Genomic DNA, 12,949 nt, shown 5'->3' with positions numbered 1-12,949 from the left:
CTCCGACGGACATTCTGTCTAGCCTCTTGGCTGGTACAGTGCTCAATAAAGCTATAACGAAGCCGGTGACTTGGAGATGCTGCTGCTAATTAAGAATGTCTCGTTTACTACGTTTTAATTACTTACTGAGTCCTCCTTAATAAACGCATCTAATATTCAACTGTGCTGAATACGCTTGTGCAGTGTAATGTATGAATGCTCTATTGTGAAACTCACTGTCCCCATTGCCACAATTTATGTCTAACAATTCCGTTAACCCCTCTTCATGCGCTTCTAAGTGCAACTCAAAGCAATCTGTCAGGAATAGCATCCATGTTGCAAATAGGGTGATTTTTAAAACCTGTATAAGTCAGCTTATCCGAATAGCTCCTGTGCGAATAGCAACGAAAAAGAAACGTGAAAAGGAGATCGAACTGTCGCTTATAATGCATGCATGAGCGTAATATATTTGTCAGGTGGTGGTGCTGCTCATGCATTAATCAGTATTGGCATTCTCAAGAAGGTCCCTGCGCTATCTCACAGCCACGTTTCTTTTCCAGATTGTACAGGTGTTCTGCGGCGTGTACAACACGTGCAAAGAATCGACGCTGGAAAAGATGCCACATCTGGTAGGAATAAGCGTTTCATGAACACGTCGGCTCAAGTCTGTGTTGAATTGAAAGAAAACGCACATGGGAGACTGCATTAGCCGTCACAACAAATGCATTATCTCTCTACTAATGCAGGCCTCATGCAGACTCAGCATAGGGCCGGTCTATGCATGAGACCGTCTTTCGAAGCGGAATCGTCAATTGGTCCATTGAGCGAAAAAGAGAAAGCCAGTGTCTGTCGTCGGGAGCAGAGAAACGGGACCTAAATTCTCATTGGCTGTGACACCAGGTCAATAGGGCGTCTTGAACGAGTTCCCATTAAGAGCAACGCCACTTCACGAACTGCGTCTGGATGGCGCACAGCGGGCCAAGCAAAACAACAGACATTTGGCCGTGACCTCGCGCCAGTTGTTGCTTGAGGGGAGAGGACATCGCAGTAACGCTACGCCACACTTGCTTTCCAAAAGCTTTGTTATTGATGTGTTCCTTGTCCGCGTAAGTTGTCGCCTTCTCTATACCTGTGCCTCGCTAATGTCTAAAAAGGCAATTTGTAAAAAAGGAGTAAATTCGAAAGGAAAAAATGACGTTGTTGGCAGTGAGTTTCAAAGCAATGAGCCCACGCTTTTCTTACCCACTGTGCGAAATGGACGCCTCACACACTGCGGGCCTGTGCTCGTTGCTTTATGACGTCATGATAGATTGATCGAAATTTCCATTGCGAATCATGGCGTGATTAAAGTGGTGACGTAAAAATCGCCACTGCTTACTCGGAAGCACTCCATTACTTTGTGTGGCAGTCGGGTAAAGTATCATGGCGTCATGGATCTAAGTGCATGGGCCTTGCGCTATCTAGGAGGTCTAGGCCTTAAAGCATTCGTTTGCCCTCGAGGCCTCCGTAACACGAAGGACAGCTGAGCGGCGTTGAATAGAACCTTTATGTTTTCACATTCGCAACTCCTAGGAATTGTTCAGGGGTCCTCGGAATTTATTTTCTTTCTTTCGTTTTTTGATCAAGTGCGCTCTGGAAGAACCTCAGAACAGTCTGCGCCTGCGACCTTTCCCCGTGTTATAATAAATCAATAATCAGGCTGCCAAATTATATTCGTTATGCACTAGCAATTTTCCAGCTCTTGCTGATCTAAAGATATGCAAGCGAATGCTGCTCACGATAGTTAATGATACTGCATTCAGTTTTGAATAATAGAAAAGTCATCAATCTTTCTAAGCAGAAAAGGCAAATATTTCGATGCACATTGGGCATAGCTCACATATTTCAATATTGGCTGAATTTTAGGAGGTTTATCAGCGTAGGCCGGCCGGAAGCTGTCCCACGTGGGTCAGCCCGAGGACAGGCGTGACGTCACGCTTACGCGTGGCAGCTGCGTACAGACCCGGACAGCCAGCCTTTGGTGTAGCTTGGCTGATGGTCCCGCGCAATGTGCTTTGCTCTGTGGGAGCATAGAGAGATGAATAAATAGGAGTAATAGGAACGACGAGGACGTTAACGAACTAAGAATATCCGGTGTACAGCATTAGTGCCAGCGTCCACCGGACAAGCTTCGCGCCCGCAGGGTGCGTTATAATTAAATAAGTTATACGGTTGTGGTCAGGCACGGTAGTTATTAGGGCTCCATAGACCTGCATGTCTAACTTACGGAGGCCCAGATTACAGCTCACGCATCCCCTACAATAGGGGCTCATTTCATCCGAATGCCGCTGAAGAGATGGCTTGCAACTGATATGGGCCGCAACTGACTCGATTCCGTCATATGAGCCAAGCAAGCGGGCTGCAACGTTTGCAGGAGAATCTATGAACATCCACTATGGCTTATAGGAATCCAGAATAACCAAGATCGACCACCTGAACAATGCTTCTTTCAACTCGTTAGATACCATGCTCGCGTCTGCACCCCAGGGGATTTGATTGATAAGCAATCTCCGCGTCATTTACTAAATAATTTCTGTAATACCCTTAGATAGCAAAAACGATGCAGAGAGTTCCGCGCCCAAAACACATAACGTTCTTATTAGCAGCTTGAACCATTCTTACATCCCTCCGCGATACACACATAACACGGTATTGTTTAATGAAAGAGCCTATTCTAACAACTTCGTGCACCTACTATTAGAAATTACAGAGTACCTAATGTTCAAGTAACCTCCAGGTCACATTTTAAAAGATTGTGCGTTTATAAACTAGAAATGAACTTGCAACCTTTATTCATGTAACGCCTAATTGAAGGGCGTATTCTCAAAACACTGTGCACCTCTCAATTAAATGGTATAGAGTAACTTATAGTATAGGTACACGTAGCATTTCTTGTATTGTAACTTTTATATGCGCATGCAGTCTTGCAAGTCTCCACCCGCGCATCCTTCTGCCCATACCCGTCAGTTTAAGACAAATGACGCATCAGCCATCCGTCAACCTTCAATGCAATGCCCTAGAGTAACTTACTGAGCAGCGCTTCATAAAAATTCGATTCAAGAGATCGGCCGAATGTTAACAACTTTCAGTTACCAACATGAGGACGATACTCTCTTCTCAAGATGTAGGCATTTAAGCCACCTACTCGTAACTTCTCTGCTGCGTTATATCAGCGCTGTGGTCAAGATTAAAGCGCTGTTATATAATTCAGCATTGAAATTACGACTAAGTGCCGTAAAAGCATAGGTTACCAGAAAGAAGTATCCTTCCGACGTAGGTAACAGAAGGTTGTTAATTTCGGCCATTCTTCTGAAATACCATTCTTTGAAAGCGTTGCTCAATATGTTACGTTAGTGCACTGCCATGGACTTCAGTGGATGGCGGAAGGAGCCACGTAAATTCATGGTCGTGCGCAGAAGGACCCGTGGGTTGAGGCGTACAAGGCTCTATACATATATGGAAGATTGCAAAAAAGGTCATAAAAATGGCCGAAATAGCTATGCGCAAGGTTCTCAGACAGAACTGTTTCTCTAAAATTAATAAATAGGCAGGTCTTAAAAAGAATTAGCATTTTATATCTGTGATAGCTTCATAACGAAGGTAGAAATAAGAATTTGTGTAATTGGACAATATAATTATTTACGTAGAAATGTTTACTAATTAGCTTTCTTTCATTTATTTAGGGGACATCTCATAGCATATTAAGGGCAGTCAGTTCTGAAAGCATATCATTTGCCCTAAATTGTACGTGGTACGATATTCGAGAAATTGAAAGTCAGAATCTTCGATGAAGGTCGTTGCTGTTACAGTTATTGCTTCTGCACGCCCTCAAGCATCATTCTCTACATAAATACCTCAACTGGAAGAGCAACACATTTTATGGCATGTTCGCAGTATGTGTTTTTGAGAATACTCTGCGGCAGAATGCTTCCAGCAATCGCATATGGAGGGCTCATTGACCAGCTTGGCCCCTAACCACAATTAGTTATTTACATGATCAGTGAAGTCATGTGCAGTGTATTGTTCTCCGCGGTAGTTCGGTTATCTTTGCAGCTACACAAGTGCACATGGTGTTCTCGTAGTCAAGTTATTGCCGGTGTTAACTGATGAGTTTGGTTAAACGAATATTTTTATTTATACGTATACTGTTGTACATACTATATGCTGACATCTATTGAAAACGGGGAGTCATAGTTCCCCGTTTGATGACCCACTGATGGGCAAAGGTTCGTGTTCTCAATGGTTCGGTTGGTTCTCTTAGGCGGAGCCTCCGAGAACACAATTGAGGACGAAGCCGTTGGTTTGGACGCACACACAAAGACTTTTAATGAAACAGAAAAGGCAAAAAGTGAATAGAAAGAAACAGAAAGCATGCATAAAATAAACACTCAAGAAAACATTGCGGTAAGGAACACACTTAGGGCTTTATAGAGGGTGCTAGTCCGGGCTTGCCACGAGTGCGGGGACGCGTCGCAGTCTCGACGCGGCAACGCGGCGACAAGCTGGCAGAAGGAGTGGCGCCGGCCTCACCAAAGGTCGCGGCGTAGGTTGACCGACCGGGCGCCGGGAGCGCGCCAGCTCTGGCGAGGCGAGGTAACACTGGCGGCTTTGTGGCAGGAGTGGACGGCGGCGGCGTTCTGGCCGGGCAGAGAGCTCGGGCCCGTAGCCCGACTGCTCCCCTCTTGCCCACGGGCACTGAAGCTTGAACGCCGGCCTCGGGCAGCCTCGGCACGGAAGACGGGGTTGGCGTTCTGGCCGGGCAGCTGGCGTAGAACTCGGGCCCGAAGCCCGACTGTTCCCGTCCTGCCCACTGGCGCAAAAGCTCACCGGCCTTGAGCAGCCGACGGCACGCTCAGGTAGACGGGCGACGCACAGGAACAGGTTGGCAGGAGGCCCCGGGCGGGTGAAGTCCTGGTGGGCTCGGGTCCGGAACCCGACGGCCCGTCTTCAACGCCCGCTCTGGTGGTTGACCTCCTCCTGCCGTCGTTTCCTGGGACTCTCCTGGCGTCTCCCCGGCGTCTCCCTGCGTGTCCTCTTGCGTGTCGCCCCCCTTCTGCCAGCGCACCACGCTTTTTCTCGCGGTCTGGCCGATTTAGCATTTACTGATTGGCTGCCCGACGCCCCGTGGTCTTTTCTAATTGGTTGCTTTTTTTCCTTTTGTTGTCTTTCCTGCGCCGCGCGTTCACGTGCCGGGCGCTCTTCAGTGTCGTCGTTTTTCCTCCTTCCAGCTCGGCGCGCGTGCACTCAGCGTCGTCTGCTCTCGACCGTCCCGAGCCCCGCACCACGTCGCGCACCACACATCACATATAAGCCCCTTTTTTCACAAGTTTTTCTGAAGAAAAACTGCCGCTCAGTGCGCGACATAGTTCACAACAGTGCAGTCATTGTCCGTTCACAAGAACGCATGTTTCAATGCACAGTTCACTGAGTACGCAGATAAGACAATAAAGGAAAACACATTCAAATAAAGCACACCGAGGAAAAAAAACCAAGAAACTAGTATCAAACACTAACAGCATGGCATTGCGATGACATAACCTTGCAATGGTAACAATAACCTCTAGAGGCGCAGGGTTGTAGTTTCCCCTGTATTCTACTCATGTAGTCCGCCCCACGACGTTCCGCACGTTGACCTTCTTGAAGATCATCGCCAAGCTTAATTGCTTCTGTACCCGGACCCTCACTTGTTGTGAAGGTAGGTATAGGGGTGTCCGTCTCGCCCTCCTCCATCACGATGCATGATGCTGACTGTGGGGAACTTTCGGGTTCATGCTCTTCATAGCGCTTCAGCATGTTAATATGGAACAGTTTTGTGGTGTGTCCCAAGTCCAGCCAGTAATCAAAGTTGCTTTTCTTTCCTGTGACCAAGAAAGGCCCCTTCCAGTGCATCGACTGCTTGTTGGCCGTCGTTCGAAGCAGGATAAGGGCACGGTCACCAACTTTCAGCTGGCGTATCTTGCTCTTAGGGTACGTTCGCTGGCAAGTGTCACAAGAGCGTACGTATCTTCTCACTGCTTCTTGGGCTCCTGGCCAGTAGAAGGATTCCAGAACCCGATCAGTTGTTCTCTTAATTCCTTGGTGCCCTGACCTAAGGTTTTCGTGTGCCAAAGCGAGCACTTGGCGGCGTAATCTTTGTGGTACTACCACTTGTTCAGTCATTTTGCCCGAGGGTAGCCGGTAATGACGATACAGCACTCCCTTTACTACTTCGAATGAGTAGGATGCCAATCTTTTGCCTTGGAACACTTGACCCACTTTGTTCCTGCAAGACTTTAAGGTCTTATTTTCCTTCTGGGCCGTGGTATGGTCCTGCCTGGTTATTTTCAAGGCGCTGATATTGATAGTGGATGTTTCCGGCTGTTGGTCTCGGCCCTTGATGCCGACCAGCCAAGCATCCGGGGAATGTTCTTCTCCCTTGGTTCTTTTCGGGCTTGCTATACCATCTTCGATGGGCTTCCTCGGTCTTTTTGTCCAGGTTTTATCTGGATCATGAGGTTCTCGTGAGCCTGGTACATTTCCGACAATAACATCGTATAGAGGAGCTGTCATACACTTTGCAACCGCTGTACCAGAAAAATAAGGTGAATTAATTGCAACCTTGGCCTCGGGAATTTCAAGGCTGCTGCCATCCGCCAGGACCAGCTTGGCGGTGTTACCTGTTAAAGCCTTGTCTGGTACGAGGGAACGACGCACGACCAGCGTGTTACTCCCAGTATCTCGCAAGACTGACGCGGTCTGTCCGAAGACGAAGCCCTTTAGCACTGGCATCTTGCGTGCCACATTCCTCGTGGGAGTCTTCACCGTGCTAACTACGTCTTATTCAACGACTACTGCGCTTGACTCTTCCAGGCGCTCTTCTGGCGACAATAGGCAAGACGTCCTTGGGGGATCATTTTTCTTGGTGCAGGCTTTGACATCATGCCCGGGCTTACGGCAATACCCGCAGAACGGTTGCCTCAGCTTAGATCGGCAGTCTGATGCCCCGTGACCCAGTTTTCCACATACGAAGCATCGCATTGGAACTCTCTCAGATGGGCTTCCGGTTTTCTCCGTAGGGTTACTGCCTTCCGATTTCTGCCGGAACACTAACAGATTGCGCTGCCTCTGAGCCTCTAGGAAATTATCGGCAGCTTCGGCCATGTCATCTAGATGGCGGTAGCTCTTCTCGCGCAGGAAGAGTCCTAACCGATGATGACAGTTGTTCAGAAACTGTACCGTCACCACTAGGTTGCGAAGTGCCAAATACTCTTCTTGGGCTTTGCACATTTCCACCCACCTAGCCTAGTTGCGTACTGCTTTCCAGTTTCGCCATCTTGGGGTTTGCTCTGTCGGAACTTCTCCCGGTAGCCTTCCGCCGTAAACCGAAAACGCTGGAGCAACGCCAACTTGGCTTTATCGTAGTCGAGGGAGTCTTCTGGAGACAGACGTCCAAAGACTTTCAGAGCTTCTCAGCTCAAGCATAAGCTTAGAGCTGTGGCCCATTTGTCTATAGGCCATTCTTGTCCGGTGGCGACGCTTTCAAACCTTTTTAAATAGGCGTCCAAGTCGTCCCGGCTTTCGTTGAATCCCGGCATCAAACTGTGAGGATTCACGCTGAATGGGGCACTCCCTCCTGGTTCTTGGTCAGCTGTCCTTGCAGCGTCCGTTGCTGCCATTTGGAGGCGCAACTGAAGCGTTCGCTCATCCAATTCTAGCTGCCGTTGGCTCGCCTCGCCACGATTGCCCTCAGCTTCCGCGACTTTAAGTCGTAACTGTAAGTTTCTCTCCTCTAATATAAGCTCCTGCTTTTTCGCCTCGCGTTCCGCTGCCCGTTCTTCTCGCGCACGCGCTTCCTGCTCGTTCAGCCATGCCCTCAACTCTGCACCTTCTAGGCCCATGCGTTCGGCTAACGCTAACAAGTCTCTTGTGTTAGCCATAGTTCCTAACCTCTAGAAGAAGGATCCAAACGAACGGCTTTGTCCTGTCGCGGACGCCAATTTGTGATGACCCACTGATGGGCAAAGGTTCGTGTTCTCAATGGTTCGGTTGGTTCTCTTAGGCGGAGCCTCCGAGAACCCAATTGAGGACGAAGCCGTTGGTTTGGACGCACCCACAAAGACTTTTAATCAAACAGAAAAGGCAAAAAGTAAATAGAAAGAAACAGAATGCATGCATAAAATAAACACTCAAGAAGACATTGCGGTAAGGAACACACTTAGGGCTTTAACGAGGGTGCTAGTCCGGGCTTGCCACGAGGGCGGGGAGGCGTCGCAGTCTCGACGCGGCAACGCGGCGACAAGCTGGCAGAAGGAGTGGCGCCGACCTCACCAAAGGTCGCAGCGTAGGTTGACCGACTGGGCGCCGGGAGCGCGCCAGCTCTGGCGAGGCGAGGTAACACTGGCGGCTTTGTGGCAGGAGTGGACGGCGGCGGCGTTCTGGCCGGGCAGGGAGCTCGGGCCCGTAGCCCGACTGCTCCTCTCTCGCCCACGGGCACTGAAGCTCGAACGCCGGCCTCGGGCAGCAGGCGGCACGGCAGACGGGGGTGGCGTTCTGGCCGGGCTGCTGGCGTAGAACTCGGGTCCGAAGCCCGACTGTTCCCGTCCTGCCCACTGGCGCAAAAGCTCACCGACCTTGAGCAGCCGACGGCACGCTCAGGTAGACGGGCGACGCACAGGAACAGGTTGGCAGGAGGCCCCGGGCGGGTGAAGTCCTGGTGGGCTCGGGTCCGGAACCCGACGGCCCGTCTTCAACGCCCGCTCCGGTGGTTGACCTCCTCCTGCCGTCGTTTCCTGGGACTCTCCTGGCGTCTCCCCGGCGTCTCCCTGCGTGTCCTCTTGCGTGTCGCCCCCCTTCTGCCAGCGCACCATGCTTTTTCTCGTGGTCTGGCCGATTTGGCATTTACTGATTGGCTGCCCGACGCCCCGTGGTCTTTTCTAATTGGTTGCTTTTTTGCTTTTGTTGTCTTTCCTGCGCCGCGCGATCAGGTGCCGGGCGCTCTTCGGCGTCGTCGTTTTTCCTCCTTCCAGCTCGGCGCGCGTGCACTCAGCGTCGTCTGCTCTCGACCGTCCCGAGCCCCGCACCACGTCGCGCACCACACATCACATATGATGTGAGGGTGCGTGGTCGGTGACCTGGCAGCGTGTGCTCTTCTTCTTTTTGAGATAGAACAATTCTTTGAGACCATTAAACGTGTGCGTATGTGTGCTTATGGGTCAACCGGGGAAGTGATTGAGCCGTCGAAAGCCTGCTTTAGGCCGCCACCGATATCATAGTCGATTACGCTGCCGAGAAAGGCATAGCATGCTCGCCGCAGAAATCATAATTGTTTATATACAATTCGAAACACTTAAGGTGCAAGGCACCATCGTAGATCAAAATTAAAGTGGCGGGTAAGGAGGTACCAATAGTCGTGCAAATTAGAATCTTGGACCTGATTCTTCAGTCACGCTGCCACAATGGCGAGACCATCAAGAGGCTGCAGAATCACGCAATACAGACCCAGAGCCTAATTAGGTGGGTGGCCAGCAAACAAAGGCCAAGGATTGAATGAGAAATATTTGATTAAACTTATACAGGCATACATATTCAGCCGGGTGAGCTACGCAACGCCATATCTCGATTTGAAAGTGGTGGAAAAAGAAAAGATTGATTCGCTAATGAGAAAATGCGTAAAAGGAGCGCTCGGACTGCCAGTGTGCACATCCACGCGGAGACTGATGGCTCTAGGAGCGCACAACACATGGGCAGAACTGGCGGAAGCAGTGCGAACCTCTGAAATAGAGATACTTAGCACCATGAGGATAGGAAGAGCCATATTGGTGAAAGCTGGAACAAATCCGGACCGACGCCCCACCCAAAAGGTGGATGTAGATAGGGAAGTGAGAAAAAAATCTGATGACCCCGCCCCCTACCAAAAAGCATGCACCTGGAAAGACAGGAGGCAAAAACGACCCGAAGCATTAAAAATTAAATTTGGTATAGTTTAGGAACATGAGGTGGCCTATGTTGACGCGGCGAGAGGTAGCGGCAGTATTACGGTGGACAGGCCGTCAGCGGCCGGGGTATTCCCTTGACCGCTATCACTCTGCGCGGGTGCAGCAGAGAAGTTGCCGAGGAAATTGCGATCGCATTAGCTTGCGCTGGAACGGACGGGAACTTTGTGGTCAGAGACAGCAAAACTGCCATACAAAATTCTATCATGGGAAGTATCTCGCCCTTAGCGACCAGAACAGTATGCCGGAGAAAGTTAAATAGAAAAATTCAAATAATTTGGACTCTGGCGCACGAAACCGTACCCGGCAACGAAGCGGCCCACGAGCTGGCTCGAGATCTCTACCGCCGAGCAGCTACGGGGCCTCTTGATGACCGAGAGAGTGGAGAGCGCATGTTAAAATATGGGGAGGTCCCGCAACATTATAGATTGGCTCGCAGACTGGTATCCCCACCAAACCCGAAGTTAAACAACAGACAAGCAGTCGAGTGGAGAAGACTACAAACTTATACGTATCCGCACCCGGTTACGGAGAACCATATTTTACCCGAGGCCAGGAGCGATAGGTGTAATCTTTGTGGGGCGAGAGGGACCTTCGACCACATAATATAAGAATGTCCGTACTGTCCCGGCGGAACGCACGAAATAGGTAGTAGAGACACCTGGCAGACCCTGCTGCGCCGCTCGGGCTCTGAGCTCCAGCTCCGGCTCGCCCAACTGGATGAAGAGGCTGCTGGGACCCAAGACCTCCCAGCCTGCATCTGAGGCGGCAGCACTCGCCCCCGGACTTGCGTGTCGGGGGTGGGTAGATCGCCCTATCTGTTGGAAAATAAAGTTTCTTATATGTATCTATCCTCGTCTAGCCGTCTCGCTCATCCTTCTTGGCTACAACATGGTGTCAGAAGAAGAGATTCTACCAGCGGTCATCGGCTCCTATTCCTTGTCTGTGCGAAGGACGATGCCAGCAATGAAACGCCGGTGAGGTGCTGCCTATACGCATATCTCGGTACTCAAGCAACGCGACCCCGTAACGTTCGAGGACATGGCGTCATTCTTCACTCAACCATCGGGCGCCTTCATCTTTTCTCGCCGAACGAGTGGCCGAAGTGGAAACAAAGATTTGAACGTTTCCAAACTTCTTCAGGGTTGTGCGTTAAGCAGGAGAAGCATCAAGTAGACGGGCTACTCTACATCATGGGCGAGCCGAAAAAATCTACACCACTTTTGTTCTCTCTGAAGAGAAGTCCAAGAAATTCGGCGCAGTCGTCGAGCAGTTCGACAAATACTTTATCCCGCGCCGTAACGTAATATCTGAACGAGCCAGATTCAACACGAGAGTGCAACAGGACGGTGAGTCGGCCGAAGATTTCGCTACTGCTCTTGACACACTTTGGAAAGACAACGAGTTCGGCGCTCTTCGAAAACAGTTCGTGCGCGACCACCTCGCAGTTTGGATAAAATATAAGCAGCTAGCCGCGATGCTTCAGCTCGGCGCACACCTCACTCTTCAGAAGGCTCTTGAGTCCGCCCGCGAAATCGAGAGCGTCCGTCAACAACAAGTCGAGCTCCGCCAGGAATCGACATGTGTGAAAAAAGTTGCGTCTGCTCCCCAATCCATTTGGGGTATTTCGAAACACGACAAAAGCGGCAGCTATTCGCGTGGGGCAAACAAGCCATCTTCCTCCTGCGGTAAAAATAGAATGCATAAATCATGCTGTTGGTGCGGTCAAGAGCGTCACTCTCGTACTCCGAGCCCAGCGGACTCGGAAGTCAGCAGGAATTCCTGGAAATAAGGTTATTACGCCTGTGTATTCACGTCGCGGCACCTCGATTGTGCCGACACGCAACAAGTCAATTTAGAAGCAAGATTGCTCGGAGTAATAAAGACGTCGGATGCTGGAACGTGGGAGGCAGCAGTCTTGGTTCAAGGTCAGCCAGTAGATTTCGAGACTGACACTGGCGCCGTCGAAACAGTCCTCCCGAAGCAAGTATTCCACACGCTCAAGGAGAGACCTTTTATCTCAGTTCTTCCTCATCAGCAGCATGATCCAGATGGAAAGCTTCTTCGAGCCGCTGGAGTGGTACAACTCGAGATCGTCTACCGCGACCGTATGACTATTGAGAATGTCTAGGTCTTAGATAACGTCCGCACTCCGTTGCTAGGCAAGCCAGCGATCAAAGAACTGCGGATGTTGAGATTTGTAAACGCCATTGCGGACACAGTGAATTCGAAAGACGAATTTCTACCGTTTTTCCATGGACTCGGTAAGCTGCACAAGGAACACCGAATTCAGCTGCAAGCAGGAGTGAAACCTATCGCGCTCAGCTCTCCGAGGCGCATCCAAATTCCTTTAAACGAAAGGACAAATTTGGGACTACACACAATGCAGAAACTCGGCGTCATATCACCTGTTGGCGAGCTGACTGAGTGGTGTGCACCAATGGAAGCCGTCCAAAAGCCCTTCGGAGACGTGAGAATCTGCATCGACATTACAGAACTGAACCGCCATGTTCTGAGGGAATGGCATCCTAACCCTTCCGTGGCGTACACTATCGGACTTCCGCATGGAGCTGAAGTGTTCTCCAAACTGGACGCTAACTCTGGATTCTGGCAAATTCCACTTTGTGAATGTTCTAAAAAGCTTACCATGTTCATCTGACCTTTTGGACGCTTCTATTTCAGCCGGTTACCGTTTGGAATTGGGTCTGCTCCTGAACACTTCCCGAAGCAGATGTCATGCCTTTTACAAGGCGTTAGTAGGGCTGTATCTCACATCCTTATCTGGGGTTCGAATGAGCGTGAGCACAATGAGGCACTCAGAAATGTGCTGCAGCTACTCGCAAAGGCTGGAGTGACATTGTGTGAAACCAAACTCTTGTTTAATGTCCAGGTCCTCACGTTCCTTGGACACTGGCTAGACGAAGACGGAATACGACCCGACGAAAATAATGTTGAAGTCA

Source organism: Dermacentor variabilis, chromosome 11 (assembly GCF_050947875.1).
Source record: "Dermacentor variabilis isolate Ectoservices chromosome 11, ASM5094787v1, whole genome shotgun sequence".
Taxonomy (NCBI): domain Eukaryota; kingdom Metazoa; phylum Arthropoda; class Arachnida; order Ixodida; family Ixodidae; genus Dermacentor; species Dermacentor variabilis.
This window is presented reverse-complemented; position numbering follows the sequence as displayed.